This window comes from Ostrinia furnacalis, unplaced genomic scaffold (genome assembly GCF_004193835.3).
Source record: "Ostrinia furnacalis isolate ACB-3 unplaced genomic scaffold, ASM419383v2 OfSCF7120, whole genome shotgun sequence".
Classification (NCBI taxonomy): Eukaryota; Metazoa; Arthropoda; class Insecta; order Lepidoptera; family Crambidae; genus Ostrinia; species Ostrinia furnacalis.
In genome coordinates this window covers 67,666-84,301 of record NW_021137359.1, presented here as the reverse complement: position 1 = coordinate 84,301, position 16,636 = coordinate 67,666, and the positions used below count along the sequence as shown (strand labels likewise).

Here is a 16,636-nt window from a genome sequence, read left to right as displayed (position 1 = left end):
CTCTCCCATTAGTGACCTGACTGCGGCATGGCTTTAGTCAAATGAAGCCAATACGCGTGGGTGCATATTGCACTTCTCTGAACCTTGCCCGCCTTCCATTTTCTCCCTCATTACGCTATATTTCTCACTACGCTATCTAGCCGTGACACTCATTGCTTTCCAATAAACGTTTTAGAGCCACACTAATAGACCGCTCTCGTGAGAGCAATTTCCTTGGTTCGTCTACCTAAATAACATTCATTTATTATAAAAACAAGTAGGTAACATACGCATGATTGTTATTGATTGATTGCAATGAATAACATATTCGTAATTTGGGTTCGCGTTGTTTTTATAGCATTTGGTTAAAAATATACGTCAACAACTGACCCAATTAACCTTCCTGCCACCTTAGGATACCTACCGAGACCGACGTATTTATTTTTATTACACGGCATAACTTGTTCTAAGGGAAAAGAGCAAATTATAAGTATTACAATACAACGCATATAAATTGGTCTTATACTTCGGTCTTCTATTTTCATCAAGGTTTTTCAAGAAATATGTAGAATAAGTATAACGTGTTCACTGTTAAAACCATTCTAAACATAGCTGGAAAAACTTACACATAATGGTAGAAGAACCGCTACGCAGAATTCCTACAGTTTTTCGCAGAAATATCAGCGAGCTGTATTTGCATAGTACTGCGATATTGCACCAGATTATTCAAATTTAAATGTAGCGAAAATAACGCGCAATTTTCGAGGAAAAATTACAAACTCAATGGGGAAAAACGGTCTGAAGCCACATTTTACTGAAATGTCTGTTACCATCTATATATATAAAAATGAAACCCGTTTTCCGTTGTCACGACATAACATGAAAACGGCTTGACCGATTTGGCTGAATTTTTTTTTGTAGTTTTCTAATACTCTGTACAAGGTTTTTACGGAAAAAAATATAAAGAAAATCTCTACGCTAAGGCGGTACGAAGTTCGCCGGGTCAGCTAGTTAATTATAAAATTAATTAGTAGGTACTATATAGAGTATCTCGGTAAAAGGAAAATGAATGAATCAGTAATGGCACATAATTATATTATTTGCTCTATGATTACACCAGAGGGCAAAGACAAATTGCTTACCAAAACGTAAAATGAAATCAAAAAGTATGGAAGTGATAGAAGAAATAATGAGTATCAAAATATAGAGCAACGTGACTAATGAATTCATATGTTGTTTAAGCTAGGCTCTCTGGTAAATATTTTATTTTAATGTAAGTGGTTGCAAGTATTTCGTGTGTTCCATAGTCTATGGCATATTTTGTAGTACATAAAGATGCACACAGAAACTTATATTGTAGTAATTATAAGTCATCCAAGTTCACTCTACGACAACTACAAGAATCACGCTTCGCTTCCTTTACTACTTAGTTTACGCAATTTCAATGGTTTATTGTCAAAGGCACTTCAAGTTTACAGCCTCAATAAATTATATGGTTTATGCTGATGCGTCCATCAAACGTCAATTAATTTTTTTATTCCGTTTTACAGCATACTTACAACCATTGTGTAACTTTGCTGACATACATTACAGTAGTTGCTTTTATAGTAATTTTATATGCGATCTTGTTAATAAATACAAGAAACATTATTTGTCTCGAAATCGAACAATTTGGTATATTAATTTAGTTCCCAGGAAGATGTATAAATGCCACACAATGGCATTGTGGAGTTAACCTACTTGCAAGAATTTATATGGGGTCTGCCTAGTTTGAAGTTAACTGGCTTTTGCTTTTATGTATAAGTCGTATAGCTGTATAATTCTTATTAACACGCATAAAAGCACATGTTATGGTATTGAAACCTCTTTTTTATGATATGGTAAATTTTATTGCTATTTTAAATATGTAATTGTTTAGTAGTGGCGTTACGATCGCCCTCTGTTTTTTCTTTGATCAGCTAGGTTATTAGTTATCTATAATGATCGCATGTTTTAATTTCATTCATTTTTATTCAATTGTAGGTACGATAGTCAATTATAGGTATACGAGAATATTAAATAGGTACATGGGCGTAGTAGACCTTGGTATTTGATATTAATTTCACATTGTTGCCTCTACAGGTTCCTCAGAAAAAGGGTCGAGGCAAATAGACAGACATTGAAACGATCCTATAATATTCTCGTTTCTCGTTATGGAACCCAAAGAGGTTAAAAATCATTAGATAAACTAGTTAATATTCAATACATTCATAATATTAATTCCACTTCCATCGAGTTCAAGCAGTTCATGAATTGTTACAAAAATAGTAGTTTGTTTACGAGAATTCGCACTCGTGCATAAATTACCAACCGGTAACCAGACATTGACATAAATAGCCTGCATTAATTAAGGAATATTGGTGTAGCCGTTCATTTGCTTCTCATAAAATACTCATAAAAAGCGCTTTTAATTACTTATTAGAAGAAATCCAATATTGGGCTGCCTGGTGTGGTAGTTTGTAATCCGGACCAAAAAACAAAATACTAATTTCTGGCCAAATGCAAATGCTCTTGGAACAAATGAAAGTGTGATGAACACGAGTATTTATACCAAGTACTCGGTTAGTAGGTATCATGGTCATCATGGTCACTTATATGTATCTATAAATGCAGGTATGTCCAGTCGCCCTCATACAAGGTCTACTTTTTATGTAATCAATCAAAATTAAGTTTATTTTTAAATCCGACGTAGATGTATTTCTCTGGAAACGACTCGAACTTCACCGGTTTTACTTTTGCCTCTACAATCAATAGCTTCAGCTTAAGTTGTCAATATACAGTGTTATTTTTCAATTTGATTAATGAATAATTGATCCACCACCTTTTTCTGAATGTTCCTATTGTATTGCAGAGAACAGTCAAAGTTGATTTTAATTTTAATTATTCTGTGTCCCTTTGAACTTTGTAGAGACAATGACGCAAATTCCATATAGCCCGTGTTCTTTCACCCACCTATCTCTCTTTGTTCTATGAATTTCTTTTTTAAACAAACATTTAATCACGTAGTTTTATTTGCTCAGATTGCCTCCAAGATAAACTGGGGCGAAAGAGTTCAACTTTGTACCGACTCTTTTTTCTGGATTTGAATCAATTCATTTCCTGTCCTCCTTTGAATAAATAAACAGATACAAGATTTATGTTTTACCTATCTAAATAAATCTAAAAGAGCTTTGGCAGCGAGTTCATTCTTTCAAAAATTCCCTGACTTATTTCATTTCTCGTAACTTAGTCTATGGCTTCATATTAAGTTTATGCTACGAGTAAAAAGTTGTAAAGTTAAATCAAAATTCATGCAGTATCTTTTTCAAAAGAGACTACAAAGATCCTTATAAACTTTTGCGTTTATAATATTAGGACAGCACGCTAAGCTAAACATTATGTATATCCAAAATAAAATAGTTGTAAAAGGAACTTTTATGCAACAAAAATACAAAGTCTAGTGTTATCACTATAGCTATAAAAAATAATATACCTACGCTACGTAGACACCAAATAGTAGGTACATACAAAATTATCTACGTGCCAATAGCCTACAGGCCCACACTAATTCTCACGTAGGTATCCGAGCTACTTGATAATTGGCAATCACAATATGCAGCCGGTTGCAATCTGTCTTTGATATTAGATTCAGCCAGCCTACGATCACATTAGGCTTGTGCTACACATCCGAAGCGTTTCAATGTAGAGATCTGAAAATTTATCGATAGGTATCACGATAATTTGTTACGATAAAATCTATAGGTAATAATATTTTGTATCAGCTGTTACTTTTCACATTCTTTATTAGTACATAATAATATAGTAGGTATTTATAGTTTTGATTTGACCTTAACCTATGTAATTAAAAGTGATTAAAGGGAAATTTATTTCAAGTTTGTATTAATGAAATTTACAATAAACGTAGATAGTCAATTATTGTGCTCGTCTTTGGGGGAGACCTTTTTCCAGCAGTTACGCCTCATAAATTTTAAATAACGCCTTATATGGAGTTGGGAGGAGGAGTTAAAAAATAATAACATTTAAAGAAAGAAGCAATATTAAAGAATTTCGGACTTAAATGTTCCAACATAATACATTTGATGTTGTACTTGTAGATACTGGAAGACAGTTTACTTTAGTTACGATGCTATTCGTAAAGTATCGATACTTCTATTTCACATTGGCATCCCTATGTTCAGGCAATGAAATTTCAACGCACACTGGCTACTGGGCAGTTAGTGAAACAGTTATTGACAGTTTTGAGAACGTCGCCGGCTTTTCCATTTTTACACAAAGGCACGGCTCGGCCATTGATATGTTACCACTTGCAAAACGAACCTTTTCCATTTCGGCATCCATCCGGCTACAAATCGAAATTGTTTGACAGAAATTATATTTATAAATTGAAGTTTACAATCGAATACACATACGGGCTTAATATCATCGCTCTATTATGACTCTGTTTGAGTACCTATCATGTCATAAAACTAGCATCTAACCGTTATAAAATGTTAAGGCTGAGTTGCACCATCTTACATTATCTTGACAAACGTCACAAATATGTCAAACTCCATACAAAAAGCACCGGTTATTGTTACGGTTAAAATAAGGTGGTGCAACTCAGCCTAAGAGACCACCTTTTTCCTTCTGCCATTAATATCAAAAAGTCAATGATTTTTCTCGATGTAATAAATATTTCTTACTTGCACAAATGAATACACTTATGAAGAAAACGAGCTACATTTATGAAGTTACGATTTTTATATCGCTGAATATAAGAGTCTGAACGCACCGTATTACTGCAGTTGTATTGAATTTGTAACTGCTTCATATTGCATGGAGTTTAAATCGAATGGAAAATAGTAAACTATCAGAACAAATGTTGTAGTGAGATCGGAAAAGATTTTTCAAACAAGCCTCTTCGTTGCCCGTCTGACCAGCAAAACGGCAACGACAGTTTATTGTCTGATCAGCGAGTTGGCAACGATGTTTCGATACTTTGTTACCTTAACAGCAAAAATGTCGTAGCCACTATCTTTTAAGAGACAAGGTTCAGTTTCACCTGTATCAGAATACACTACCCTTAACGAAACTTGTTAATAAAAAGTTATAGATTAACTATATATTATGACGACAGACAAGGTTCTAATAAGTAGTCTATCAGGAATATCTATTTATAAACAAGTGGTAAATAAGCTCAAAGACATTCCATTGCACTAAATATTGAATTCGACCAATCATAAGCTCAAATCAATGGTTAAGTTTGGACCGAGTTGTGAGCTTCGTTTCAGTGTGCGCTTACAAAGTTTACCGGGAAGCGTGAAACTGGATGTGGGCGGACAAATTGAAGCTTGAAAATTTATCAAACGTTCACGAACATGATGCTTTCAGCGGCACTTGTTTGATTTCACGCGGATGTTTAAGTAAGATATCGTCCTATAATTTTATTCATGCTTCTATTGATTCATTCTATTTATAACTAGCGGCCGCCCGCGACTTCGTACGCGTGGATCCCGTCTTACCCCCTTAGGGGTAGAGTTTCGTAAAATCCTTTCTTAGCGGACGCCTACGTCATAACATCTACCTGCATGCCAAATTTCAGCCCGATTCGGCCAGTGGTTTGGACTGTGCGTTGATAGATCACTTTGTCAGTCAGTCAGATGTATACACAAAACCAATACTTAATGACTTAATTTAATATGAAAGCAGTATTTATTTAAATTGTAAATTTATCCAGCTGGCACAATATCGAAATTATTTAACAGATACGCAACGCAATGATTTCATCTCAGTGATTTTAATTTGCAGTAAGCAAGCAAATATTACATTTTGATGAATTTGCTTAGGGTCAGGCTGCCCTTTTTGATTAATACAATATTAAATATTTACTTGACTGAAGGAAAATTATACCAATTTGTTACTAGATTTAAACCTAATGATTACACTGCTTTCAAACTAAAAGCCAATATTATGAAATATTTTCTAATAATGTTGCTTGTATAAAAGAATTTTCTCTTTTCTTCTGATGAAAAGTTAACATCAATATAGAGACAATAATATCTTAGCATCTTGTAATTAATGGAGACTAGAACAACCCTAGAATGACCTCATTTTATGTGCTGTAAAGTTTTACTCATAAAACTAAAGTTCAAAGATAAGAAAATGCAAAAAGAGAAGAAGAAAAGAAACTAGACGCTATTTCTACAAAGAACAAGTCGTTCAATTTCATCTGAAAATGACAACTTACATCTAAAACCGATAAAATACGATCAAAGCGCACGCAACCGGATGCGAAATTTCCGAGTGTATCTCGCAATTGACCTTTGTTGTTGGAAATGGGTTTTAAATGCAGTCGGTTCTACAAACAGTTCTATTTTCCCGCATCCAAACAATGTTGCAGGAATTTGAACACCATAATCTACTGCATAAATTGGTTCTATCTTTGTTATTACAAGCGAAGCCGATAAAGCTATTGCCTATGAGTGATTTGGACCAAACTGAAAACATAACAGAATCTTCCTAAATCTTACTACGTCACTAAAACAAGCTTACTAAAATATTGTTTCATAAAATGTTTCATAATCTTCTCTGTCTCTTCGCTTCTTCTTCGCTTAGTAAAGCTAAAGCTATTTACATGAAATGTTTATTACTAAATAGTTAGTTTAGGTCCAGACATTTAGGCGGAACATTCAACGGAATTCCTATGATTCTTAGAATAGATATTTATTGGACTATTTTATTTATTGCTGACTTTATTTTCACTTTATTCCGTCCAATAATTTTACTACTAATTTGTCCTTGGCATCAGACTTTATAAGTCTTAGAGACAGTCTGAAAAAGCTCGAAAAGCTCCCACGTTGCAAGCAATAAACGGTTGTAAATGTAGGAAGCCACAACTTATTTTTTATATTTCAAGTGCCATTGCCTCCATAAACCTTTTAAATCCGATTCTTTTGAAGTAGAAGCTCCCAAATGTTCTTCTTAATGCACCCTGAGGGCTCAAAGAATTTAATTCGTTCTTCCAAAGCTTCAGACGAGCATTATCTGTCAGTTACAAAAACGTTTCACTGCGTTTGAATCGGAGTTAATTTATTTTCAGTTTGTTCAGAAATCTAAGTACCTATAAATATTGTGTGTTAAATTAATAATTAGTATAGCTTTTGCCCTCGGCTTCCCCCGCGTGAGTTTTGATCTGTTAAAGAAAGAAACAAAGTCTTTATTGCCGTGTACCTATCCCTTTCAGAAACCAGGATAAATACTATCCTCGTTTCTCTGAGACTCACGTCCGTATATTCACAAACATTACTATGATGTCTCACAGTACTCGTGGACGCACAGGGTCACACACGAATCAATCACAGAGCTCTATTCAACGCTGTGCGTTCGATTTGCTGCTTCACTTAAGCAAGCATCGTTTGTGAATACGGGCGTAAATCTTTTTAGCTAATTTATCTAAATTGATTCAATGGTTTGAGCATGAAGGGGTAACAGACAAGCAGAGTTATCGAATTTATAATATTAGTACGGATTTAAACACTAATAATATCAATATTATCCATAAAAGGTTACCCTTATGACAAACATTTAATTATAAACAAAGAGCATGTTTGTTGTAGATCAGGTTTTCTTAAATTAAGACGATATAAGCCTTCCGACCACTTAACGAGCAACGGGAGGCGAATGATCGCTAATTTATTGGGCCCGTGTGAATAGAAGAGTTAATAAGGTTCCTGTCTTGGATGCTATTTGGAGCTATTATAACTATGGTATTAGTGTAATTTCTGAAAAATATCTTGTATATTTCCCAGGTGAGATAGTAATTATAGATGAGCACGAAACTGAAGGTAATAGTTTCAAGTAATAATACCATGGAGCAGCAAGATTCTGGAGTATAGGCCACGTACCGGAAAACGCAGCGTGGGACGTTCACCCACAAGGTGGACCGACGACATCATAAAGGTAGCAGGAAGGCGCTGGATGCAGGCCGCTACCAACCGGGCAACATGGAGAGCATTGGGGGAGGCCTATGTTCAGCAGTGGACGTCCTATGGTTGAGATGATGATGATGATGATGATGATGATGATGATGATGATGATGATGATGATGATGATGATGATGATGATGATGATGATGATTAATAATACCATGAACGCCTTCCAAAAGGACCGGCCTCCGCGCCGTGTTATCCACGGGAGATATACAAATAATACTAACCCTTTATTGCACACCACAACAAGAACAAATAAAAAAAACACACGGACAAATTCAAATAGGCAGTCGTATCGCTATGAAGCGATCTCTTCCAGACAACCAAAATAAGGTTAAAGTTGGATTCCTATGCATTTTTATAAGTAGGGAAAATGCGTTCAAATGATCTCGTCACGCTTCCCGACAAAACTTTAAGCTCCTATTGCTCGCAAATGAAATGCTCTTCAACCCGCATTATACTATAATAGGTAAACACGTCCTATTTTTCTCTAGAAACCTTGAAATTATTCTTCATCATCAACAGCCCTTTACAGTCCACTGCTGGACTATGAGCCTCCTCCACTATGGTGGAGGGATTTGCCATAATCTCCACGCTTGGCAGGCGGGTTGGAGATCGCAGTTTAAAAGATTGATGTTTTTCAGAGAGCGCTGCTGCCCATTCTCTGTTTGTTGTGTAGTCCCTAAGTCGCCTCTTACGACACCCGCGGGAAGAGTAGGGGTTAGTGACAAATGTATTCTACTCTGCCGTCACCACACGGCGACGATTATTCTTACATTACAATTTTTGAAACTTATTCGTGTTTGCAATACATTATAGACTATCTTTTGTAAAATTAATTAGTTTTAAAAATAAAAAGCTAAAAGCTCTGATGCTTTTAGAAACACAATTCCAAAATGCGTAAATTATATCTGGCATTTATACCACTAAAGTAAGACAAATCTAAATTGTTATATTTAATTTGTATTAATTACTGCGGGCACCAATTTCAGTAGACCTAGGCATATTACGCAATTCGATTAATATTTTGATTTTCTCGGCCTATCTGTCACTCTTGCTTAAACTATGCTTCTGTAGAGAAGAAAAGAGATGAATAGAGCCAAACAAAATACAAGTTACAAAGTAATTCCGCGGAAATCAAAGCTGCGTAACCAAAATACTTATGATAACTGACAGTTCTTGTTGCTAACTCGTACTTTACCGCTATATCTTGTTTTATTAATTTATGCAGGTACTATACAAATAACTTAAAACCGGATTCGTGTATCAACACATCGAGTTCAGCATACTAGACAGCATCGTACTCGACCAAGTGTTAATTATGAATCCGATTTTTGCATAGATTTGCTAATAGATTTATTTTGTGGGACAGGAGGCAAACAAGCAGACGGATCCTGATAGTAAATGATTACCTCCGCTCATAGACACCCGCAACCCCGGGGGAGTTACAAGATGATAGATATTGCGGAATACGGTATTTGTATAGGTATTTAGACTATGTACCAATAACGAAATAGGTACATACTACATTTTAAAAATAAGCTTTCCTAATAGGATCCATTATTCGACACTCTCATCAGCTCTATTGCGCTAAATTATAGCAAAAACGTGTTATTTGACGATTATAACTAAAATTTCGTTGCTGAAATTCAGCTCACGCAAACCCCAAAAACAAGGTCAAGTTCGTCTTGGAAGATTCGATTACCCGCAGACAGAAACGGACATTACAAATAAATGCTAATCAAAGATAAAAAACCAAGTGATCCGTGCCGAGAATTAAACGGGCCTACTTTGACGTAATCAGGAGCTTTCTAGTCTGAAACCAGCTATTAAGCATTCTGTGAAACACAGCCTTACCTTCGAAATTGGATTCTCATGTTTCTCACATTACGAGTACGACCACATGTCATTCCTTCAGGCATTATCCCTTTAAATCTTTAACTCCGCACATTGGTAAAAATCTAATTGTACGCGTGTAGTTGAAAGTAAAATAAAAAAAAACAATAATGCCACATTTGCAAACTCAGAAACACCGTGAACACGAATAAAGGGGAAAAACTTCAAATTTCAACACAATAAAAACACGTACAATACATTGGAATTTACTACGATAAAGTAAACAAATATAAAAGCATTCCTAAAATAGTCGCGTGAAGGGTATTAGAATTGCAACACTCACTCGAAAACACGCGACCACATGCAACCAAAAGGGGTTAAACTGAAATCCGAATACCTTGAACATTTATCGCTGAAAAGTAACTCCCACTCCTACTAGTCCCACGTATTCTAAGTTATCAGAATTGTGATCCAGAATTGACGTCCAACACGACTTAATAGGCACTTGGCTTTGACCACAGCTTTGACATACTTCGATACAATCAACAATCAACTCCTAATTGTAGCCTGTGATCTCCAAAACATTTTTTTAATCTTAGAACAAGCATAATATCAATCATTCTTTTCCACTATTATGTAGAACTCTCTAATTTGATTATTACAAAATGCACACAGATTCAAAGAAACTATCTACATACGTACTTCTAATACACAGTTGAATTACAGTTGTAGTAAATTAAGAAGTTTCTAACCGATGATGTATTTTTTGTGATCAACCGAATTCCATACATGAATGAAGATATTAATGATTCGAGTAAGTAATTGCTTTTACTGGTTTGTTTTTGTTTCGTTACGTCTAGCACTAGAGATCCTTCCAGATCATACGACCATTCATACATCTTTGCACGATAAATACAAATAAAATAATGATGTACCTGAGTGTGATAAAATACAACGATCACGACACTGCGTCTAATATCAACACAATTACTTAATTAATAAACATAGGAAAAATTGTCGGGTTTTTATGTTCACAAAAACTGGATCACGTGCATAAAAAACTAACATGACTCAAAATTCCCAAAAAATTATAAACATTTTTTGCTTGAATAATTAAAATTAGTTGTCGATTTTTAGTTATTTGCGGACGATGTTATTGTGTAATTGCTATAAAAAGATCCAATATTTGTACGAATAACACTTGATGTGCAAATAAGAACACAGAATGTTGAATCTTTTTTACCATTGGAGTAATCACGACATCATTTAGTGCTCAACTCTTTTTTATAGCAGGCAGTAAAACATTTCCAGTTAACCTCTAAATGTTTAGAAGTTAAGAGTTCAATGTTTATGATGATAATTTTTTTGCAAAAATTACTAAGTATTTTAAAATATTGACCTCCTCTTTTTAGTCGGTTAAAAACCGGAAAAACAGATAAAATATTTCGACTACTACCTGTTTAAATAAATTACTTAGCTTATTTTCAATTTGCGTATATTTATATTTGAAACGTATGGAATAGTAGTTTCAATATACAAAAGAGTGTTTTGATAGAGTTTTCTGAAGTTATATTACTAAACACAGCCATGGCATCTTAAATACTTACAATACTTAGTAGTCTTATGCCCGTTTTCACCATCAATCCCTAATTTTTAAGTGACCCCTATGAAAACATAATTCCTGTTATGTTTTACCATAGGAGTCACTTAAAAATTAGGAATTGATGGTGAAAACGGGCATTAAATTCTTAAATATAAGCCTAATCTAAGCCTAATTAACTGAATAAAGAATTAAAGGCACGTGTGTGCTATGTTTGTAGAGCTGATTAGTAAGCCCTAACTTTGTACCCTAAATGCTAATGCTCTCCGAGACACCTGTCCCAGAATTTGTATTCCACACCCCGTTCCTCTTTATACTGCGGTCAGATATGGCCTAAACGATTCTGATTCAGCCATTGCGCGACTTGGGTGCAAATGGGTGTCCTGAAAAAAAATACGCTGAGAGTTCCGCATTTTACTTACCTATCATAGTTGGTACTTTTAATTTTACCATACTTGATAAGACGATTGTGGTTATTTCCTTTACTTTTTTATTGTGTCATATAATCTTGCTTTTACGTAAAACACACGTCTTGCTACATTAACGGCTCTACAAGTAGGTTAGGTAAGTACCTTAAAGTTTTATGAGTCGTTACACAATTATTCAAACATTATAACATTAATGATCATATCTTTTAATTGAATCGCAGCTTAAGCTGAGGACCGTAAACTTTTAACGTTTGATATAATTTTAGCTTAGCACTTGTTTCCGATAAAAAGGCATTTTATAATAAAGATTAAAGACTGGCAACAAAGTCTTCCTAAAGGGCTCTTAACCGATTGATAAACTCGAAAAGGGCACACTCGCGCGTTCGTCACGCCCGACTGTTAGTCTAACAGGCCCTCAAAAGGTTATCGCTCATCTCGGTTTTCGACTCAAAACAGATATTGAATGAAACGTAGGACGCCTCAAACCGTGAACCCTTATCAAGCAAACCTCGTTTCTTTGTGAAAGCCAATATCTTAGAAAGACTATAATGTGGACGTCCGACCACTCATCACGTACTGTTTGTGTATAGAGTTTACTATCAATCAAATCCGTCTTTCATCGCCCATTCGCTGGACCTTCTTCAACAAATAGGACACCAACAATAAAACTCGGAATCGCTCGGACTTGAACACGATGTAACATTTATTCTATTGATTAAATACTTTCGTTTATCGAACAAAACCCAATTTTTTTTTTATGTAGTAGATAAATAAAATATTCTGTAAGCACAAACTTGATATTGCTTTTAACGTCTTTTCACAATATGATAAGAAATTATTAGCCGCTTGACGCAGATAGTCAAAAAATAAAACACACAATATTTATAAGTAGTCAAGCGGACAGACTTTTTTCATAACCTCTCAACATCAAAGGGTTCAGGTTCAGATTTCCAAAGAAACAATTAACCTACTTGTGTGCAGAATGTGGAAACTTAATTACCACGCAAACTTTACTTACAAAGGATGCTCATCGAAAACGAAACTTCGAAACATATTGAAAGTGTAATCTGTGGTTTAGCAGAGAAAATGTTATTCTAAAAACCCAGGGGATTCAGAATAACATTATCTGAGACTGTGGAATCTTATGTAAAAATTTGACCACACAAATGGATTTTTACCATAAAACAATATATGTACCTAAATACTTTTCCAAACTATTATCTCAAACAAACAAAACATTGAGTTTGATATGAGATTTATATGTGAAAAATAATTAATTTACCATTCCATATTTTTAACAACTTTTCCAAGCGAATCAAAGATTTTTGGATTAAACTGTACCTGTCAACATAAAATATAATAATGTAATGTCACTTTCACAATATTATAATGGTTTCCCGAAAAATCAGGCACCACCCACTCGAAATTCCAATTCCTTTAAAGATTTCCTGGAAGATGTTTATTCTGTTTCTGAGCAATAAAGTCTTAAATAAACAGACCATTATCGCTTTTTGGGAGACCATTGTTTTCGTCAAACCAATAAATGAATACCTTTACCCACTGTTTTTGAATAGATACTTGAAGTTAATCAATAATTTACTCATAATTATGGTCTGAAACAATATGACAATAACACTAATATTATATTGGAGTTGTATCTAATAATATGTTCCATACTTGGCTAAACTGTAGTGTCTTTACATAATTCTGAAATAACTTTAATTAATGAAATATTTTTTCAAATAGGTGAAGTGAATCTCCGTAAGATTACAAAATCCTCTAGCCCTCTACAATTATTTAGTAGGTATCTTCATCTTTGGATACATACAACATGGTTAACAATACGTTATGAAAACCACCGGTTATCACTATAGTTACGGTCAAAGTTACGTACGAGTAGGTGGTGCAACTCAGCCTCATAGTGTAATTGAAACCATTAACCGGAATTCCTAAGGCACAAGTCCTAAACAAACTGATCTAAAATAGCCCTGGAACTCAATCAGTTTTCAATTAACTGTAAAATAAGATTTCAAATTGCTTTGAAACCAATAAATTGTCAATCAAGTTGAAGGAGTTAAGTCAAAGATTCCTTTATCTGCACAAAATCTTTTAGAGGACCACGGTTGGACAGTTCACAAAAGTAGGTCTATCGATTGATGGTGTAATCTTTTCAATTGTAAGGCTTTGGTTTTTAAGCCTTTTAATAATAGTCGTACATTAATTGACAGTTAATGAAATATTTATCTGCATCACCAAGTCAATCAGACTCATAATTAGTTATTTGGCATCGGGAAAACATAATTAATTTGTAAATCGAATATGCTATCAGAACATTTCACGTACATATTCATTAAATACGTTTATATTAAGGCTGAGTTGCAGCAACTTACTTTGACCGTAACTTTAACAATAACCAGTGCTTTTTGTATGGAATTTAACAGATTTTTGACGTTTGTTAAAGTCAAAATAAGATGGTGCAACTCAGCCTAAGAAGCAATTATTTTTGACACTTACTAAACAAAGAAGAAGTCAGTAAAGTGCCCATTGTAACTGCAAGTTCTTATTAGTTTTCCAGACTTATATTTTTCGGGCAGTTTAGGACACCTTATTGCGTCATTAAAACTTTTTCCGATAACTTTTCCAATAAAATATTTTACATCCCATCTACTTTAGTCTACAAACAGGAATATTTTCTGAGAAATACTTTTTATTCATCAATCACTTGCGTAAATGGTAGGAACATCGATAAAACGAGCGCAGGTAGCGCATAACAATGCTCTTTCATCCGTCGTTTATAGTTTATGGTGACATTTATTGCTTACAGATAGTTACAATATTATTTTCCATTAGTCGGTCAGTGATTACGACCGTCATTGCATCGTCAGTTTTACGGTGGACTGTAAAAATGGCATTTCGTGTATAAAGAAAATACACAATTTTACAAGTTTTTTTGTTTCCGAACTCAAAATTAGAGTTTCCGCAGTTTCGTGTTTAAAATTTTAAAAATCTACAAAACCTGTTTAAAAAATAAAGCTTGTAATAAACTTACATAAAAATTGTGGTGTTTCCAATCGATCAACATTTCACAAAAATCCAGTTTGTGCACATAAGAACAATAATCACGAGTCGCAAACTTTTGCCGGTTCGTCACACTCACGTCCGCACGGCAGCGCTGCGGGGCTGCGGGCCAAAGACTGGCGGCCGCGCCGTCATCGCGGCCTAAGGTCATTGCCAATCTAACCACCTCACTATAAGTAAACAAACATATTAACACTTGCACACTCATCAACTTTTTAACATTTAAGTTTGGATCATTAGGGTTGTACACTAGCTGTGCCCGCGACTTCGGGCGCGTGAAAAACGACCTCTCATTTAAGTACGCTAAGATAATGTGCTGATTGGAAGATCTACTTCATAAATCGAGACAGCAACTAAGTGGTAAAGAAAAATAATTATACCCAGCTTCGTAATTTTTATGAATTATCTATACTTACTCGTAAATACTTGCACGGTAGTAATTAAACTCAATTGAATAATTATTGTACCACAATATTTCTGTCTGAATGTAAAGCTTTATAATATACTTTACATAAAGTTGTTGAAAATACGCTGGCTCACACAAAAGATCAGCTGAAGTTTCGAAAGGTTTGCCAAGTCTGTGTAGTTCAGCGGTCAGAGCCAGTCAGAGGAGTCCTGAGGCAATCATTTGACCTGAGGCGAATTTTTCGAGTAAAAATTTTTTTTGAGTTTGAAAGTTTTGGTTAGGATCAATCAAGTGCCGTTGACACAAAATAATTATGAAGTTTTCAATTATTAGGTAATTTACAAAAATTGCTAGTAATCTTTTTAAAAAAAAATCTAAAAGATAGACTTGGAGTTGGAACTAGAATATTATAACAAAAACCAAGGATTTAAAATACTGTCTGAAGAAAAAACCATCTCGGACATAACAAAAAAATAATGACATACCTACTTTGATGTCATGGTCGTCTATTTTTAAACAGTGGTTAATTAACTTCGCCAATATTTTTGTAATTTAATACTGCTTCCGCCTTAGTTAAATGTTAATGACACGTTTTTCTAATTTCTTGTTTATTCTGTTAACATATTTTCAGTTGCTTATTTTAGTATAAAACCATTTTAATCATTTTTATTCATGTCAATCATGTTATTAAATTATTACAAAATAACACCAAGTAACCAGCCCCAAACTAAGAAAAGCTTTAAATCTTTGGAGGTTCGATTAGATATCACCTACTCAGTTCTACGATACACCAAGGAATATTGAAATGTTAAATACTCAGTACCTACCTATTCCAAAATTGACTCTAACAATAAATCGTGCAAAGTCAATAACCCAACTGCTAGTTACAATATTATTATATTCAAGACGAAAATAAAACAGTTTTATTTATTTTGGCTTCAATAACTCTCTGTGCTGTGTCTTAACTACGAAACAATAAACAAACTATATCCACCCAATGAACGGAGTGCCAAAACTCTTCCATTACATCTGTTTATCCAAATTTAAGTAGGCGTGTATTAAAATTATGATTTGCCACTTGTCTAAACAATGTTAATTATTTGAAACATTTGCTTTTCTTGTTGTAATATTAAGATTTTCTTCAGTGTGCTTACCACGAGTTCACGTTAGGTGTGCTCGCTAGCGAGTACGTCAAAAAAATCTATAAAGATTTTATTTCTTGAAAGTAGCCACTAGGGGCGCTGCACAATATGTCATACGTTTAATGTAATTTTTTACAGTCGCTAGCGAGCACACCTAACGT

General features: G+C 34.3%; 1 protein-coding gene across 1 annotated transcript in view; it reads right to left on the bottom strand.

The window, feature by feature from the left end:
- The window catches only part of Pbanr (pheromone biosynthesis activating neuropeptide receptor), a 54,677-nt gene extending 39,649 nt beyond the window's left edge, over positions 1-15,028 (bottom strand). The window contains exon 1 of the mRNA XM_028319164.1: positions 14,899-15,028. The gene's annotated coding sequence lies outside the window, so the exon portion shown is untranslated. The remainder of the gene's footprint in view (positions 1-14,898) is intronic.
- Positions 15,029-16,636: the final 1,608 nt, after the last annotated feature.